Source organism: Canis lupus, chromosome 2 (genome assembly GCF_048164855.1).
Source record: "Canis lupus baileyi chromosome 2, mCanLup2.hap1, whole genome shotgun sequence".
NCBI lineage: Eukaryota > Metazoa > Chordata > Mammalia > Carnivora > Canidae > Canis > Canis lupus.
In genome coordinates, this window is record NC_132839.1 from 88,274,786 (window position 1) to 88,294,225 (window position 19,440).

At 33.3% G+C, this 19,440-nt stretch overlaps 1 long non-coding RNA gene across 5 annotated transcripts in view; it reads right to left on the reverse strand.

Moving 5' to 3' along the window:
* The window catches only part of LOC140623083 (uncharacterized), a 252,763-nt gene that overhangs the window by 147,128 nt on the left and 86,195 nt on the right, over window positions 1-19,440 (reverse strand). Inside the window, exons 4-5 of one of the 5 annotated variants that reach the window (XR_012022762.1) lie at window positions 18,339-18,506; window positions 16,813-16,955 (exon numbers count right to left, since the gene is read on the reverse strand). The exons of the other annotated variants lie outside the window; for them this stretch is intronic. This is a non-coding gene — a long non-coding RNA (uncharacterized lncRNA). Of the gene's footprint in view, window positions 1-16,812; window positions 16,956-18,338; window positions 18,507-19,440 lie in introns of those variants that run through there. 5 annotated transcript variants of the gene reach the window in all.

Below are 19,440 nucleotides of genomic sequence, written 5' to 3' on the forward strand. Positions count from 1 at the left end.
AGTTCTTTGAGGCACCTCCACTTATGTCCCAAATTTCAAGTGTGATTAAGTACTATTTTATGCTTGATTTATAGGATGCTGCTTTTCCTCTCTCTAGAAAAACCAGAGTTTTTAAAACCACTGTCATGTCTGTCATTTCTACTGCCATGTTCTTGAACTTAGGGCCTAGATATTGATTTATTGAGACTGCTTCCAAAGCTGGCCATGTTTTATTATACATTTCTTTATCACTTCTCTTGGAAGAGTGTTCTATTTCCCCAGGTAACATTGATTCTCACCATCTTATTCATGAGGGTTTGGGAACAAAATTCTGCTTAAGCCTCACTTTTTACTCTCAGTTCTGTGGACCCAAAATGTATCTAAGGTGACAAAACCATCATAAGCCTAGGAGCTTATCTGCCAGAGTTCTCCTCCTCAAAATGACATATTATCCCATCTTTCTTGTTCCAGATGTGGTAATTCATCTTTAAATAAATGTTTCATGTGATTTTAAAGCTTTTTCTCCCTCTTCTCAGACCACAGCTTGTTTTATTTCTCCTTATATGTTCAAAGATAAGGATGAGGGTATATTTCTCATTGGAAACAAATCAAGTGAGAGGATAATAGAACAACATCTTTAAAGTACTAAGAGAGAAAACTGTCAGCTTGGAATTTTATATCCCATGAAAATACCTTTGAAAAACAAAGGCAAGACTTCCGGTTTCAGTTTCAACATGTAAAGAGCTTGGAAGTCATCACTCTCATCCTTACAACAAGAAAAAAAGCAGAACAAAGTAAAAATCAATGACTTTTCTTAGACCCATTAGAGAATTGAGGTGACAGAGCAAACCACAACCCCCAAAACTGTAGAGAAGAATACAAAAATATCATAGCCAAGATCACCTAAACTGCAACAAAAGCCACTGGAACCAGAAAGTGGTAGGAATGCTTAAAAGGTAATTTTGATGAGTTGCTGAAGGCTGAGAATGAAACACCCCTTTGTGTTTCAGGCAAAAGGAAGAGAAAAGTAACCATTTGAAATATATCCAGAGCATTCTCCATAACAATGCTCTGCTCTCCAAGGAAATCTGTATATAGGAGCCTTGTCTTCCAATTGTAAAGGTAATTAACCAACTTCACCCACCTCTAGCTTTCCTAACTCATTTAAAGAAAAAAAAAAAAAAAGGTTCATAAACACTTCTGAAAGTCAAAACCCTGAGATTCAGTCCAACAAAAAGACTAAGAATTGATCATAATACCATAGGATGCTTACTCTCCCCTAATGCTTATCGCTACATCAGTAGAGCCCCAGTATAATAACAGTGGATTATTAAAGAGAGGAAGACATAGAATCTCCCTAGGAAACTGTTCTTAGGGAAACCTAGAGGGAACAGGGAAAGAAAAACATAACCAAGGACACTGAAGGAAACTGTTTCCTCCAGCATCATTTAGCCATAGTAGACATACAAGAAAACTAACCATATTCTAGCTCAGAGATAGCTTAATATAAAATGTCACAATAAAGATTTCTTTATCTCAGTTCTTATTATCCAATATATCATAGCCAGTTTTAATAAAAAAGTACAAAGTATGCTAAGGGTAAGAAAAACACATCTAAAGTCTCAAAATAAACATCAGAACCAGACTCAGACATGAACAGATTTTCAAATTATCAGAGAGAATTAAAATACTAATGATTAATATCTTAATTGCTCTAGTGGAAAAAGTATACAACATGTAAAGATGGGTTGTAATGTAGAGAAAAAGAACTGTAACAGAAATGAATACTGCCTTTGATGGGCTCATCAGTAGACTAGACATGGCCAAGGAAAGAACCAGTAAGCTTGAAGTATGTGAAAAGAAATTTCCCAAATGAAATGCAAAGTAAAGTAGAAATGAAAAACAAAACAGGATGTATAAGAACTGTGGAATAATTAAAAGTGTTACATATGTATGATTGTTGTGTAAGAGAAGAAGAATGATAAAAAGGACCAGAAGAATTATCCAAATTAATAATGTCTGAACACTTTCCAGATTAACAACAAAAAACAAACAACAGATTCAGGAAGTTCAGATAACACCTAGAAAGATAAACACCAAAAACAAAACAAAACAAAAACAAACAAAAACCCCTAGAACATAAGCTAATTATATTCAAACTGTGAGAAATCAAAGACAAAGAAAAAATAGTCAAAGAAGCCAAAAGCCATAGAGGGGAAAAATACGCTTTATCTATAGAGAAATACGTATAAGAATTACAGAGGACTTCTTGTCAGAAACTATGTAAACAAGAAGAGAGTGAAGAGAAATATTTAAAGCGTAGAAAGAAAAACATAAGCACAACCCAGAATTTCACCTTTCCAGTGAAATTATCCTTCAAAAGTGAAAGACACATAAAGAATTTCTCAGCCAAAAAAAGAAGGAATTCATTGTTGGAAGAAATGCCCTGCAAGAAATGTTAAAAGAAATTCTTCAGAGAGAAGGAAAATGATGTAGAAACTGGGAACTGCATAAAGGAGGCACAGTGCAAAAAAATACATTTAAGTAAAACAATTTTCTTATTTTTAATTAGTCTAATAAATCATTGTTTCTTCAAAGAAATATAAGTAACATTATATTGGGTGATCATAACATATGGTTAGGTAAAATGAATGATAAGAATGTTGTAAGGGACAGAAGAAAGAAATAAAAAAAATAATCTGTTATAAGGTACTCCACTATCCATAAAGTGGTATAGTGTTATTTGAAAGTGGACTTAGATTAATTGTAAATACATATTGCAAATTCTAGGTCAGCTACTAAAATATTTTTTTAAGTATAATTGATATGCTAAGAGAAGAAAAAAGTGAAAATATAATGCTCAATTAAAACCAGAGAAAGCAATAGAGGGGAAAATCTTTGGATAGAAATAAAAGACAAATACAATGAATATAAAACAATTATAGACATGGATATGCATAGTCACTTTAAACATAAAATGGTCCAAAATAAAATTAAAAGACAGACAAAAGACAGACAAAAATAAGTCAGACTTATTTTTCTTTTAAAGGGCCCAACTGTAAGTAGTCTGTAAGAACACACTTTAAATATAAAAACACAAGTTATAAGGAAAGTGATGGAAAAAGGGATATCATGCTAACACTAATCAAAAGAAAGTGGAAGTGGCTATATTAGCTTCAGACAAAGCAAATTTCAGAACAAGAAAAATTATCAGGATATTACATAGTGGTAAAAAGATTAATCCTCCAAGAAGATAAAATAATCTTTAATGTGTATAAGTCTAAAGACAAGCATTAATATACATGAGGTAAAAACTGATAGAAAAACAAAAAGAACTAGACAAATCCACAAGTGTAATTCAAGACTTCAATACAACTCTTTCAGTTATTGATGGATATAGCAAGCAGAAAATCACTGATGGTATAGTTGAAATAAACACCACTATTAATCAACTGGATGTATTTTACTGAACAATAGTGGAATACACATTTTTTCTCAAGCTCAAATGGAATACTCCCAAAACTGATAGCATTTTGGCCATTAAAAGACCCTTACTAATTTAAAAGAATAGAAATCATGCAAGCTATATTCTTAGACCACAATGGAATTAAACTAGGATTCAATAACAAAAAGACAAATGGAAAGTCCCAAAATATTTAGAGTTCAAACAACACAATTCTAAATAGCAACAACAACAAAATCTCAAGAGAAATTTTTAAATAATTTGAACTAGGTAAATAAAAATATAAATTACCAAGATTTGTGGGATGTAGCAAAAGCAATGTCTAGAGGAAAATTTATAGCATTGAATGCATATATTAGAAAATAAGAAATATCTAAAATCAATAATCTGTTTTCACCTAGGAAATTAAAGGAAGAAGAGAAATTTATTCCTAATGCAAATGGAAGAAAATAAATAGTAAAAATTAAAGCAGAAATCAATAAAATTACAATCCAAAAATGCAATAGAGACAGTCAACAAAACAAAATGCTGGGTTTGGGAAAGATCAATAACATTGATCTGGTTAGACTAATGATGAAAAAAGAGAGAAAATATACATTACTAATACCATAAATGAAAGAAGTGCCATCATCACAAATTCCATGGATGGTAAGAGGATAATAAAGAAATATTGTGAGCAGCTCTAGGTGCACACATTTGATTACTTAGATAAAGTGGATTGATGCTTTGAAAGACACAAACTATCAAAATTATCACAAAAAGAGAAATAATAATTTGAATAGGCCTATAATTATTAAAGAAATTGAACAAATAATTAATGAGCTTCTAAAAAGAGAGCACTAGACCAAGATAGTTTCACTAGTGGAACTCTACCAAACACTTAATAAAGAAAAAATACTGAATTTTGTAATCTGTTGCAGAAAACAGAAATTGAAGAAACATTTTCTAACTCATTCTATGATGCCAGCATTGGATTAATATCAAACCAGATACAGACATTATAAAAAAAGAAAACTGTATGCCAATTTCTCTTCTGAACATAGATTTTTAAAATCTACAAAATATATTATCACACTAAATCCAACAATGGACAAAAATTATACAAAATGACAAAGTGGGATTTATTCCAGGTATGCAAGGCTGGTTCCACATTTGAAAATAAATTTATGTAATCTACAATATCAACAGGCTAAAGAAAAATCACATTAATTGATGCAGAAAATGCATTAGGCAAAATCATGGTACAAACTCTCAAAAAAGTAGAAACGGAAAATGATATCTTCATCTTTATAAAGAACATTTACAAACTACCCACAGCTAACATCTTATTATGTACCTGGGTACCTCCCCACTAAGATCCTGAACAAGACAAGGATGCTCCCTTCTCCCCACTCATTTTCAAAATCATAGTGGAAATCTTACTTAGTAGAACAAGACAAGGAATGGTAATAAGGATATACAGATTGGAAAGAAAAAATAAGATTCTCTCTTTTTCACAAATGATGAATTGTCTATGGAGAAAATCCCAATAAACTGCCAAAAAAATCGGCAGTAAGTGATTATAGCCAGATCATAGAATACAAGGTTAATACACAAAGTAAGTTACTTTCCTTTATGCTACCAATGAACAATTTGAATCTGAAAATAAAAAGCAACGCTATTTAAATTAACATAAAAATTAAGTATTTGGGTACACATCTAACAAAGTACATATAGGATCATATGTACATATAGATACATACAGAAAACTATAAAATTCTGATTAAAAATATTTTTAATTTAAATATATGGAATGATATTCCATGTTTATGGGTTGGAAGCCTCAGTATTTTTCAGGTGTTGATTCTTCCTAACATAGATTCAACACAATTCATCTAATATCAACAAATTATTTTGTGGATACTTTAAACATGTTATAAAGCTACAGTGATAAAGATAGCATGGTATTAACAAAAGAAGAGAACAGAATAAGGAGCCTAGAATTCAACCCACATAAAAGCCTAGAATTCAACCCATAACTCATCTTACTAAAGATTGAGTTCAGTCTTTTCAATAAGGTGCTGGATTTCCATATGTAAAAGAAAAGAATTTGGCCACACAACTTACTTTCACAAAAACTAGCTCAAAATTAATCATAGGCTTAAAAAAATGAAAAATCATAAAACTTTTAGAGAAAAACATTGGATAACATCTAGGTGATCTTACTATGATCTATGATAGAAAAATTGATGTTAGACTTCATCAAAATTTTAAATTCTTTTCTACAAAGGACACTACTAAGAGAATGAAAAGACAAGCTACAGATTGTGAAAAAAATATTAGCAATACCTATGTTTTACAAAGGCCTGATGTCCAAAATATACAAAGAGCTCTGAAATTGAACAATAAAAAACCCCCACAAATAATCCAATTTTAAAATGCACAAAAGATCTGAACAGACATCTCAACAAAATAGATATATAGATGAAAAATAAGCATGTGAAAATATGCTTCATACCATTTTTATTATGAAATTGCAAATTAATATAATGATGAGATACCACTACACACTTATTAAAATGGCTAACATCCAAAAAAAACCTGACAATATCAAATGTTCATAAGGATATGGTACAACAGGAATTATTATTCATTGGTGGTGGCAATGCAAAATAGTATAGCCACTTTGGAAGCCACTCCAACACAGTCTTATCATAAAATCCAAGAATCATGTTCCTAGATATTTGCACAAATGTGTTGAAATTTTATGTCCACAAAGAAACCTGCACATGAACAGCAGCTTTAATCATAATTGCTAAAAACTAAGTGTAAATAATATTCCTTCTGTGAGTAAATGGATAAACAAATTGGTATATCCACAAAATAAGATATTGTTAAATGATAAAAGAAAAATCTATTAAGCCCGAAAACAAACAAAAAAGACATGGAACAACCTTAAATTCATATTAAGTGAAATCAGTCAGTCTGAAAAGGCTACATCCTTCAGGTTTCCAAATATATGACATTCTGGGAAAGGTAAAAATACGTAGTTGATAAAAAGATCAGTGGTTGACAAGAGTTTGAGATGACTAGGTGAAGCACAGGGGATTTTTAGGATAGTAGAACTGCATAATATGATCATAGACACATGACATTATACATTACCAAAATCTATAATACATTAAAACACAAAAGAGCAAACTTTAATGTATGCAAATTTTTAAAAAGTCATTTAACGAGTCAGAGAATTCTAGGAAAAAAATGCAGACTGTTACACGAGGATTTAATTGGATTACAAGTGTATGAAATGACCTCAATAAAATGGGTAGGGGAAAGGTGCTGAACTAAGTAATAGTGGAAATGAGTGGATTCTATATAACTACAGGCACAGGAAACTGTACATAAGTCCTCTATTTTAGTAGATCAAGTCCATGAGGGTAAAAGTTACTAAATATGATACTTCTATAAAGGCATATTGGAATTGAACCACTAAGGAAATGAAGGGTGATGACAGAAACCAGATTTGCAACTGTTGGAATGGAAATTTACAGACTGCAAAGGAAGAAAGCTTGGTGAGATCCATATTTTGATGGGTTAGAGTTGGAGTCGTCAGTATGAATTCATATTTAATATAGATACAGATGGCTACGTACAGAAATATTTAGATAGGTGTATATATGCAGATTTGCATGCACACATATATGTCCTTGCTTTGTCAGCTGAGAGGGGAGGAAAAGGGAAAGAAGGAAGAAAGGAGGGAAGGAAGGAGGGAAGGAAGGGAGGGAGGAAGGGAGGAAGGGAGGAAGGGAGGAAGGAAGGAAGGAAGGAAGGAAGGAAGGAAGGAAGGAATACTAATAATGTATTATTAGTTTCACAGGTAGAGTTCAGTGACTCATCAATCTTATATAACGCCCAGTGCTCATTACATCACAAATCCTCCTTAATGCCCATCACCCAGTTACCACATCCCCCCATCCTCTTCCCTCCAGCAAACCTCAGTTTGTTTCTTATGATTAAGTCTCTCCTCTCTGATTTTGTTTTATTTTTCCCTCCCTTCCCCTATGATCCTGTTTTGTTTCTTAAATTGCAAATATGAGTGAGATCATATGATATTGTCTTTCTGGTTGACTTATTTTGCTTAGCATAGTTCCATCCATGTTGTTACAAATGGCAAGATTTCATTTTTGATAGATGAGTAGTATTCCATCGTGTGTGTATATATGTGAGTACACATATGTCTATACATAAGTATAGACATGTGTACATAAGTACACAAAGTACTTTCCTCCTACATCCTACTTAATCCCTTCAATAACCCATGAGGTTAATACTATTTTTCCACATTAGAAGTTTAGAAAAAGCAACAAAACAAAAACAAGACATACAGAGGTAGAACAATTTGTATGAGGTCAAGAAGTGGTCAAGTCAGGGTTCAAATTCTCTATTTTTAGGCATGTATATACACAAACCGTTGGGGCCATAATATGAGTATTAGTTTTCTAAGATGTGCTCAATTCAAATGTGTAATTTTATTGATGCCTGTACATCTTTACTAAGTAAGAGTGATAAAGTTCCTGCCTTCTTGTTTCCCATAGGAAGCTCTTTGCATACGTGCAATATGGTTTGTTGTGTGAATATCTACTTTTGCCATTGGATAGTAGGTTCCATGCTTTTTTCACTGTTACATTCCCCTACCTCTTTCCTCAGAGCCAAACACACACACTCTCACACACACACACACACACACACACATATATTACATCTTCTTTATCCATTCATCTGTCAATGGACATCTGGACTCTTTCCATAGTTTGGCTACTGTGGCCATTTCCGCTATACACATTGGGGTGCAGGTACAATACAAAGACATTTATATTTTAGGGGCATATACCCAGTAGTGCAATTTCTGGGTCATAGGGTAGCTTCATTTTCAACTTTTTTTTTTTTTTAAAGATTTTATTTATCATGGAAGACACAGAGAGAGAGAGAGAGAGAGAGAGAGAGAGAGGCAGAGACACAGGCAGAGGGAGAAACAGGCTCCACGCAGGGAGCCTGACATGGGACTCAATCCCTGGTCCCCAGGATCAGGCCCTGGGCTGAAGGCAGCGCTAAACCGCTGAGCCACCCAGGCTGCCCCTATTTTCAGCTTCTTGAGGAACCTCCACACTGTTCTCCAGAGTGGCTGCACCAGCTTGCATTCCCACCAACAGTGAAAGAGGGCTCCCCTTTCTCTGCATCCTTGCCAACATTTGAAGTTTCCTGACTTGTTAATTTCAGCCATTCTGACTGGTGTAAGGTGGTATCACATTGTGGTTTTGATTTGTATTTCCCTGATGCCAAGTGATGTGGAGCATTTTTTCATGTGTCATTTTTTCATTGGTCTTTTGGGCCTTTTTTGGAAAAATGTCTGTTCATATCTTCTGCCCATTTCTTGGTTGGATCATTTGCTCTTTAGGTGTTGAATTTGAGAAGTTTTTTTTTTTTTAAGATTTTATTTATTTCTTCATGAAAGACACTCAGAAAGAGGCAAAGACACAGGCAGAGGGAGAAGCAGACTCCCTGTTAGGAGCCCAATGCAGGACCCCATCCCAAGGACCGCTGAGCCACCCAGGTGCCCCCTGATAAGTTCTTTATAGATTTTAGATACTATAATCGGACAAGACATTTGCATAGATCTTCTTCCATTCTGTAGGTTGTCTTCTGGTTTTTTTAACTGTTTCTTTTGCTGTGCAGAAGCTTTTGATCTTGATGAAGTCCTAATAGTTCATTTTTGCCTTTGTTTGCCTTGCCTTTGGAGACATGTCTAGCAAGAAGTTGCTGTGGCTGAGGTCACAGAGGCTGCTGCCTGTGTTCTCTAGGATTCTGATGGATTCCTGTCTAACATTTAGGTTTTTCATCCATTTTGAGTCTATTTTTGTGTATGGTGTGAGAAAATAAGGACACCTGGGTGGCTCAGTGATTGAATATCTGCCTTTGGCTTAGGTCATGATCCTGGGGTCCTGGGATTGAATCCCACATCAGGCTCCTGGCAGGGATCCTGTTTCTACCTCTGCCTATGTCTCTGCCTGTCTCTGTGTGTCTCTTATGAATAAATAAATAAAATCTTAAAAAAGAAGAAAACAAAAGAAAAGAATCCAGTTTCATTCTTCTGCATGTGGCTGTCCAATTTTCCCAACATCATATGTTGAAGAGATTGTCTTTTTCCCATTGGATAGTCTTTCCTGCTTTGTCAAAGATTAGTTGACCATAGAGTTGAGGGTCCATTTCTGGTTTCTCTATTCTGTTCCATTGATCTATGTGTCTGTTTTTGTGTCAGTTCATGCTGTCTTGATGAGTACAGCTTTGTATAGAGGTTGAAGTCTGGGCACTGTATCATAATTAAAGGGTCTATCCAACAAGAAGACCTAACTAACAATTGTAATGTCTATGCCCCAACATCGGAGCAGCCAATTATATAAACTAATTAATAACCAAATTAAAGAAACACATTGATAATAATACAATAATATTAGGGGACTTTAATCTTCCACAAACTGCAATGGACAGATCATCTAAGCAAAAAATCAACAAGGAAACAAGAGCTTTGAATGATACACTGGACCAGATGGACTTCACAGATAAATTCAGAGCATTCCATCCTAAAACAACAGAATACACATTCTTCCTGAGTGCACACGGAACATTCTCTAGAATAGATTACATCCTGGGCCACAAATCAGGTCTCAACTGGTATCAAAAGATGGAGATCATTCCATGCATATTTTCAGACCACAATGCTTTGAAACTGGAACTCAATCACAAGGGAAAATTTGGAAAGAACTCAAATACATGGAGACTAAAGAACATCCTACTAAAGAATGAATGAATCAGCCAGGATATTAAAGAAGAATGAGAAAAATTCATGGAAACAAATAAAAATGAAAACACAACTGTTCAAAACTTTTGGAATGCAGCAAAAGCATTCTAAGAGGGAAATATACTGCAATACAAGCCTTTCTCAAGGAACAAGACAGGTCTCAAATACACAACCTAACCCTACACCTAAAGGAGCTAGAGAAAGAACAGCAAATAAAGCTTAAACCCAGCAGAAGATAATTAATAAAGATTAGAACAGAAATCAACGAAATAGAAGCCAAAAAACAAACAAACAAACAAACAAAAACAAGAGAACAGATCAACAAAACTAGGAGCTGGTTCTTTGACAGAATTAATAAGATTGATAAGCCCTCGGCCAGACAAGAAGAAGAAGAAAGAAGAAGAAAGAAGAAGAAACAAGAAAGAAGAAAGAAGAAAGAAGAAGAAAGAAGAAGAAGAAAAGAGAGAGAGAAGGAACCAAATCACTAAAATCATGAATGAAAGGAGGGAGAGACCACAACCAACACTGAAGAAATACAAACAATTATAAAACTTATTATGAGCAACTATTTGGCAACATATTAGGCAATCTGGGAGAAATGATTGCATTCCTAGAGATGTATAAACTACCAAAACTAAAACATGAAGAATTAGAAAACATGAACAGATCTATAACCCGCAAGGAAATTAAAGTAGCAATCAAAAGTCTCCCAACAAACAAGAGTCCAGAGCTGGATGGCTTACCAGAGGAATTCTTTCAAACATTTAAAGAGAATTAATACCTATTCGGAAGCTATTTCAAAAATAGAAATGGAAGGAAAACTTCCAAACTCATTGTATGAGGCCAGATATTGGTTTCTAATGCCATTATCCAATAAAAATAATCAGAACTTCTTGAAGAAACAGTTGATTCATTGATGGGTAGGGAATGTGCTAAAAGGGCCTGGAACATTTTATAATGGCAGAAAGTAAAAAAGTTCTTAAAAATTTTAAATAGTAATGTGACTATGTCAAAAGGGCACAAGAGCTATCTGAAAGAGCTCCTACTAGGTAAATCTGGAATAATTTTAATAAGAAGATAAGGTAGTATTAGATTTAAACCAAAGCATAAAATAATTATCAATGCATCCATACTTATATAAATAAGTGATTGAATAAATTAATAAATGAAGAAAAAATCTCTCATGCAGAATTCCTAGTAAATTACATAAATAAGCTATTCTAAAGAAGATGGAGCATAATTCCTCACTCCTTAAATGTAGATTGTGCAGTGACTGCCTTTGGAAAGAGGACAATATGAAAACAAAGGAAGAAAAAAGTGGCTTCACAGCAGAGAAACCTTAAAAACACTATCTCTGTTAGGTGATCATAATTAACATCAACAATGATAAGAAGTCATGCTGAGGGATCCCTGGGTGGCGCAGTGGTTTGGCGCCTGCCTTTGGCCCAGGGCGCGATCCTGGAGACCCGGGATCGAATCCCACATCGGGCTCCCGGTGCATGGAGCCTGCTTCTCCCTCTGCCTGTGTCTCTGCCTCTCTCTCTCTCTCTCTCTCTCTCTCTCTGTGTGACTATCATAAAAAAAAAAAAAAGTCATGCTGATAGTATGTATTCCTGATCTGATGTGATGAAATGGCACTTTCCCTCTGTGATCTTCCTTCCAAATCTCACAACCTCAGTATCATCATGAGAAAAAAAAATTAGATAAACACCAATTGAAAAAAATTTACAAAACACTTGACCAGTAGTTCTGAAAATCATCACGGTCATCAAAAGCAAGGCAAATTTGGGACTGTCACAATGAGGAGGAATGTAAAAAGACATGACAACTAAATGTAATGGGATGCTGGAATAGAAAAGGATAGTAGACTACAAACTAAGGAAATCTGAAAAAACTAAAAACAAGTGTACTGGTATTGAGTCATGAATTATAGCACACATACCATATTGATGTAGGTGCGAATAATGGGGGAAATTGTATAGGACTACATGGGAAATCTCTGTGCTGGTCACTCAATTGTTCTGTAAGTCTAAAGCTTTCTGTAAGTCTAAAACTGTTCTAGAAATAAAGCTTTTGAGTAAAATATTTAAAATAAAAGTGAAATAAAGTCATTGAGGAACACACAAGCTAAAGGAATTTATCACAGACCTGTGCTACAAGAAACATCAAAGAAAGTTCTCAGGCAGAAGAATTATGGTATCAAATGAATATATGTATCCACACAAAGAAGGAAAACATCTGGGACCCCTGAGTGGTTCAGTGGTTGAGCATCTGCCTTTGGCTCATGTCGTGAACCCAGGGTCCTGGGATCGAGTCTCACATCAGGCTCCCTCTGGGGAGCCTGCCTCTCCTTCCACCTATGTCTCTGCTTTTCTCTGTATCTCTCATGAATAAATAAATAAAATCTTAAAAAAAAAAAAAAGGAAGGAAAACATCTGTGAAGGGATACAGATGTGGGTAAACATAAAATACATTATCCATTAGTTTTAATCTTTTTAAGTGATAAGTGATTATCCAAGACAAAAGTAGTACTAAAGTATTATGGAGTTCATAACATATGTAGAAATAACAGTATGACAAAAAATAGTATAAAGTATGGGAGGAAATAAATGGCAGTGTTCCAACTTAACTTTCTTATGTTTTACAGAAAGTTACATAATATCATTTGGCAGTACACTGTGATAAGTTAAATATATATATTGTAAACATGATAGCAACTCATATAAAAGAAGTATAATTAGTAGATTTATATTGAAGATAAAAAGAAATAAAGTATTCAGTCTAAAATAAGTCAAAAGTGAAAATAAGAAATAAAAAAAATGGGACAGATAGAAAACAATTTGAAACATAGATTTCAATAATCATTATTTTAAATGCTAATTGTTTAAACTAAATTAAAAGACACAAACTGTAGATAAGATTAACAAGCAGGATCTAATAATGTTGCCTACAAAGAGATTGATGTTAAGTATAAAGACGTAGATCTGTTGAAAACAAAAGAATGAATAAATATACCACACAAACTCTAATCCAAAATGAACTGAAGTGGCTATATTAATATCAGACAAACTAGACTTGAGAAAAAAGAAATATTACATTATATAAAAGTAATGGGATAAATTTATCAAAAATATAGAACTCTAACATGTGTCTGCGCCTAATAAAAGTATTTAAAGTAAATAAATAAAAATCATATAAGAAAATATATTTGAATCCATGATTTGTATTGGAGAGTTTAACACTGAAAATAGGCCTTTATTAAAAATCTATAGCTAACATTTTATTAATGGTGAAAGATAGATTTCACCGTAAGATCAGGGACAAGGCAAGTATGTCTGCCCTCACTACTTCTATTTAACATTGAATCAGAAAGTTCTAGCAAAGCCTGTAAAGGAAAAGAAGAAACAAAATGCTGAGGAAGGATTTTGGAAAGGGAAAATAAAACCACTATTTTCATTCACAAATAGCATAATTGCCTATAGACAAAGTCACAATAAATCTAAAAAAAAAAAAAATAGAGTCAAGAACGAATGAGTTACTTCAGCAAAATATAGGATACAAGGTCAATAGGAACAAAGCTGTATTTCTATATACCCACAACCTAGAACTGACAATTGAAAAATTAAAAAAATACTTGTTATTATAGTATCATAACATGTCATATACTTAGGGATAAATGTAATAAAATATGTACAATGCCTATCTATTGCAAACTATATTATGGGGAAAATGAAATAAATAAAGAAAAAATATACCATACATATGTCTAAAGACTGAATATTGTTAAGATGTCAATTCTCACCAAATTGATCCATAGATTCAAGGCAATTTCGATTCAAATTCTGTCAGGTTTGTTTTTACTTTGTGTCACTTTTAAAAATTAAGAATATGGTTCTAAAATTGAGTCAGAAATGTGAAGAGAAGAAAAAGAGAATTCCTACTACCTAATTTCAATACTTCAAGATAAACACACAGTAAAAAAAAAAAAAAAAGAAAAACTATCATTATTGACATATAATTGTGAACACAGAGAATCACAGAGGGCAGATATACACATGGAAAGGTGCTCAATATCATTAATCATTGTGGAAATACAAATGAAAAACACCATAAGATACCACTAATACCTATTAAAATAGCTAAATCTAAAAAGACTGACAATACTAAGTGTCGATGATATGGAAAACTAGAACTCCTCATCCATTGGTTGTGAAATGTAAGATTGCACACCACTTTAGAAAATAGTTTAACAAATTTTTAATAAAGTTATATGGAACTTTATATATGCTGATCATGTAATATAGTACTGATATATATGGATCATGTAATATATTACTGATACATATATATATAAACACACACATACTGAATATATACTGATCATATAATGCAGCAATCCTACTTTTGGATATTTAGGAAAGAGGAATGAAAACATATGTTCACGCACAGACATGTACAGAAATGGTTATAGCAGTTTTATTTATAATAACCAGACACTAGAAATAAACTAAATATGTATCTTATGAATAAAAAAAATAATTTATAATACATTTATCTAGTAGAATGGAACCCAGAAATAAAAAAGGACAAACTAATGATATATGCAAAAATATGGATGAATTTTAAGAGCATATGCATTATGATTAGGACCTATATACTACAAGCTTCAATTTACAGGAAATTCTGGAAAAGATTAATATACAGGGACATACATTGGAAGTGTATTCAGTAGGTCTGGGAGCAGAGGGAGAAGGGAAAAGAGCAAGAGGAAACATTATGAGATGAAGAAAATATTCTGTTTTTATTATTCTGATGATTATATAACTACATTTATCTAAAGTCCTCAAATTATACACTTAACAGAGTGAATTTTATTATTTATAAAACATATATCAATATTAAAGTCTTAAAAGATAACTGAGGGCACCTGGGTGGCTCAGCCGTTGAGCGTCTGCCTTCGGCTCAGGGCGTGGCCCGGGGGTCCTGGGATCGAGTCTTGCATCAGGCTCCCTGCATGGAGCCTGCTTCTCCCTCTGCCTGTGTCTCTGTCTCTCTCTGTGTGTCTCTCATGAATAAATAAATAAAATGTTTTTAAAAAATTAGCTGAAAAAATGGTAATAATGATCGTTGTCTAATGTTTTATGATAAGAGTCAATGTTGGTTGATAGTTTGAAATAGATCACCTTCATCATCTTGGGGATTTGTTCTTATCTCCTATTCCTAGTTGACTAACGTTTTTTATCAATAATTGATGTTGAATTATTTTAAAATGCTTTTTCAGCGTCTATCAAGATAAATTTTTCTTTCTTCTCCTTTGATCGATTGTTGTGATGAATTATTACTTGGTTTCTTAATATTGAATTGTTCGTGCATTCCTGGAATAAAAACCTATTTGGTCATGGTGTGTTATCTTTTAATAAACTGCTACATTTGATTTGCTAATATTTTGCGTTATAGTTCTAAAGATCTTTAGTCAGTTTTTCTTTTTTTAGTGTTCCATTTTTCTCATGTTTTAGTATAGGATGTTGCTTAGTTCATCACTGAATTGGGAAACTTCATCAATTACTATCATCAGACATATTTTACAACTGGTTTCAAAGAACTCAGCATGAAATCATTTGATAAAAATGACCTTTTGGTAATTATTTCCCAGATAATGTTTCTTATCTTTGATGTTTTATTTTTTGAGCTTCAACATAAAGTATCAATTTTTTTTTAAGTATCAATTTTTATAATAATTTTTTTCTGGAAATTTGTCCGTGTCATTAATTCTTTCAAAAATATATAGAACGTAAAATAAATTCTATAAATCTATAAATATTTGAAAAGCTTTAATGTCCTCCATATTTGATGCTGCATTTATTTTACCTTCTAATGTAGCATAGCTGCATTATCTCTTTTTCTTCATTAATTTTGCCAAAATTTTCTTATGATTAGTACCTTAGAACATCTAATATAGTTTGTAATAGCCTGGATAATTTTTCAATATAAACTTGTCTGAGCCCAACCACAGAATTGGTAAAGAAACATTTTTTATAAGGGAAGAGAAAATAAATATTCCATTTAATCTTTGTCTTCCATTTTAATTTAATGTAATTTTATGAATACCTTGTTTTGTTCTGTTTATCCATGGTCTATCTCTTTCTTATTTTTTGTCCTGATAAGGAATTTGGAAATCCTGTTTTATTCTATATTTGAAAAAACTATTGGTCTTTTCTTTATAAAATTATATATGTCAAAGTAACACATATATTACTTGGAATTCTTCTCATGAGAGACTTGTCTCTTCTCCCTCATTTATTTATTTATTCAATAATTTATTTATACCCATATGTACTCATGGATATTTGTTTCATAGTCCAATATTACTTCATTTCTTTTGTTTGTTCACATTATTCCGGCATTGGCCATTGGGAGCTCTATTAACGTCTCTTGTATCTTTTGACATGGCCCCATCATAATAGGGCTTTTAAATTTTTTATTTCTCAGCATTCATTACCTCTGGCACTACAAAATACTCCAGACTCACCTTTTCTACTTCCTGCCCCAGCCTGTGAATTAGTCATTTCTCCAAGGAGCCCTTGATCCTTTTACTGAAGGATGGTACTTAGGAACTAATATCTGGGTACCACATGTACTTGTTTATAATGGGATGTCATCACTTCTAGGCGGTCTCAGCTGACAAAGCAAGAAAAGTTTTGTATATAAACTGACCTGTGTATTTACACACACACACACACACACACACACACACACAAATGTATTAAACTAAACAGTATTTCATAGTGATGTTCCTTTTCCCCTTGGTTGTCTGCAAAATCTCACTTCCCACCTGGCTCTCCCCATCTACCATCCATTTACTTAATTGTTCAATTCCTGTATATATGTATAGCAATATGATAATTTTTAACTAATATCCCTGTGGAAAACAACATTATCAACTAAATTACAGTAATTATGTACTGTTTTGCCTTTAGCTTTATAGATTCCACTAATTTCTAAAGTTACTTAGATCAGCACATTTTCCCTCATCACCTTTAGTGATGCTATTTCCTAAATTTTTAATATTAGTTAGATTGTTTTGTCATATTCTGCATTATATCTTGGGGTTTCTCAACCATCCAAATGATTTTTTAAAATTTATATATACTATGTAGAACTCACCCTTAAAAAAATGGAGCATAACTGCCCACATCTTGAGTGTAGGCTATACACTCCTGTATAAAATCCTGTGAAAATCCTGTGAAAATCCTGAAAATCCTGTGGAAATTTCCTTCCAAAGAATATATTATTGAATGATGGAATGAAGAAAGTAACTTTATGGTAGAAACACCTAACACCTAACAAAGACGACCTCAGTCATGTGATCAAAATTAACATCAACAGGGATAAGTCCCATTAGTAGTATAAACTTTTGATGGAATGTGATGAAAATAACACTTCCAACTGTGACCTTCCTCCCAAACACCCATAACTGCAGTCTAATCATGTGAAAAACATCCAATAAATCCATTTGAGGGGCATTTTACAAAGTTACTGACCAATATTCCTCAAAACTGTCATGTTCATCAAAACCAAGGAAAATCATGGAAGCTATCACAGTCAAGAGGAGTATAAGGAGACATGAATAAATGTAATATGGTACATTTGAGCAACGACAACAAAAAAAGGGCATTAGGTAATGCCCAAGGAAATCTGAATAAAGTATGGACATAAATGATAAAATATAATATCGGTTCACGAGTTGCCACAAATATACCATTAAATGTGCTAATAACAGAGGAAACCATATAGGTTCTATGAAAGCCCTCTTACTATATATTTTTTTCAATAAATACAAACTATTCTAAAATAAAATATCTATTTTTAAATGGTATATATCTAATCACTGTCCCTTGATAATTCAAATACATTTACCTTTTTTTATTATCTTCTACTTCTATCTTGTAATCTAGTATTTATATCATAATTATTATTTGAAATTTAAGTATTTGCATTGTCTCTCTCAAGAATTACTTTCCCAAGAAAATAAAACAAAACAAAAATCCCTGTTTAACTAACCAATGAATTTAGCAAAATTGTGATGCCTGGGTGGCTCAGCAGTTGAGTGTCTGCCTTTGGCTCAGGGCATCATCCTGGAGTCCAGGGATCAAGTCCCGCATCAGGTTCCCTGCATGGAGTCTGCATCTCCTCCCTTTGCCTATGTCTCTGCCTCTCTCTGTGTGTCCCCTGTGAATAAATAAATAAAATCTTAAAAAAAAAAAAAGAATTTAGCAAAATTGCAGGATACAAAATCAATGTACAAAAATCTGTTGTATTTCTATACATTAATAATGAACTATTAGTAAATTAACAAAACAATCCCAGGGGCACCCAGGTGGCTCAGTCAGTTGAGCATCTGTCTTTGGCTTAGGTCATGAGGCCAGGGTCCGGGGATCAAGCTCCATAGGAGATAGAGCTCCATATCAGGCTCCCTGAGCTGTAGGGGAGCCTGCTTCTCCCTCTCCCTCTGCTCCTCACCCTGCTTGATCTCTCTCTCTCTCTCTCTCTCTCTCTCTGTCAAATAAATAAATAAAATCTTAAAAGAAAATAAAAGAATCCCATTCACAATTGCATCAAAAAGAATAAAATACCTTGGGATAAATTTAACCAATGAGGTAAAAGATGTGTACCCTGAAAACTATAAGACATTGAGGAAAGAAATTGAAGAGGCACAGATAAGTGGAAAGATATTCTATTCTCATGGAACTTAATTTGAAAAGGATGAGAAGGCCAAAACTTCAAGAAGGAAGTTGTGAAAAAGGAAAAGAAAATTGAAATGAGACTCCTTTGAACAGATTTACTACTGTAGGAGAAAGAACTGGTAGAGAAGGGTTGAAGACATAGGAGAAAAAAAGAGAAAAGAGATGGAGTGAGGTAGGTGAACAAGTAATCTAGAAAATAGTCATAACTTATTATATGCTAGGTTAAATTGGAAAATGATTAGCATGGGTATTTTTGCTTGCGGTTCTGAAGGCCTACTGAGAGTTGCAGAACATGAGCTCGTTTGTGGGACTAGAAAGGACAGAGAGTTGCAGAGTAGACATAGAAATAAGACTGAGTGGAAGAACTATCTAGCAAAAGAATGGCCTACGGGATATAGCCAAAAATCCTAAGGAAAGGG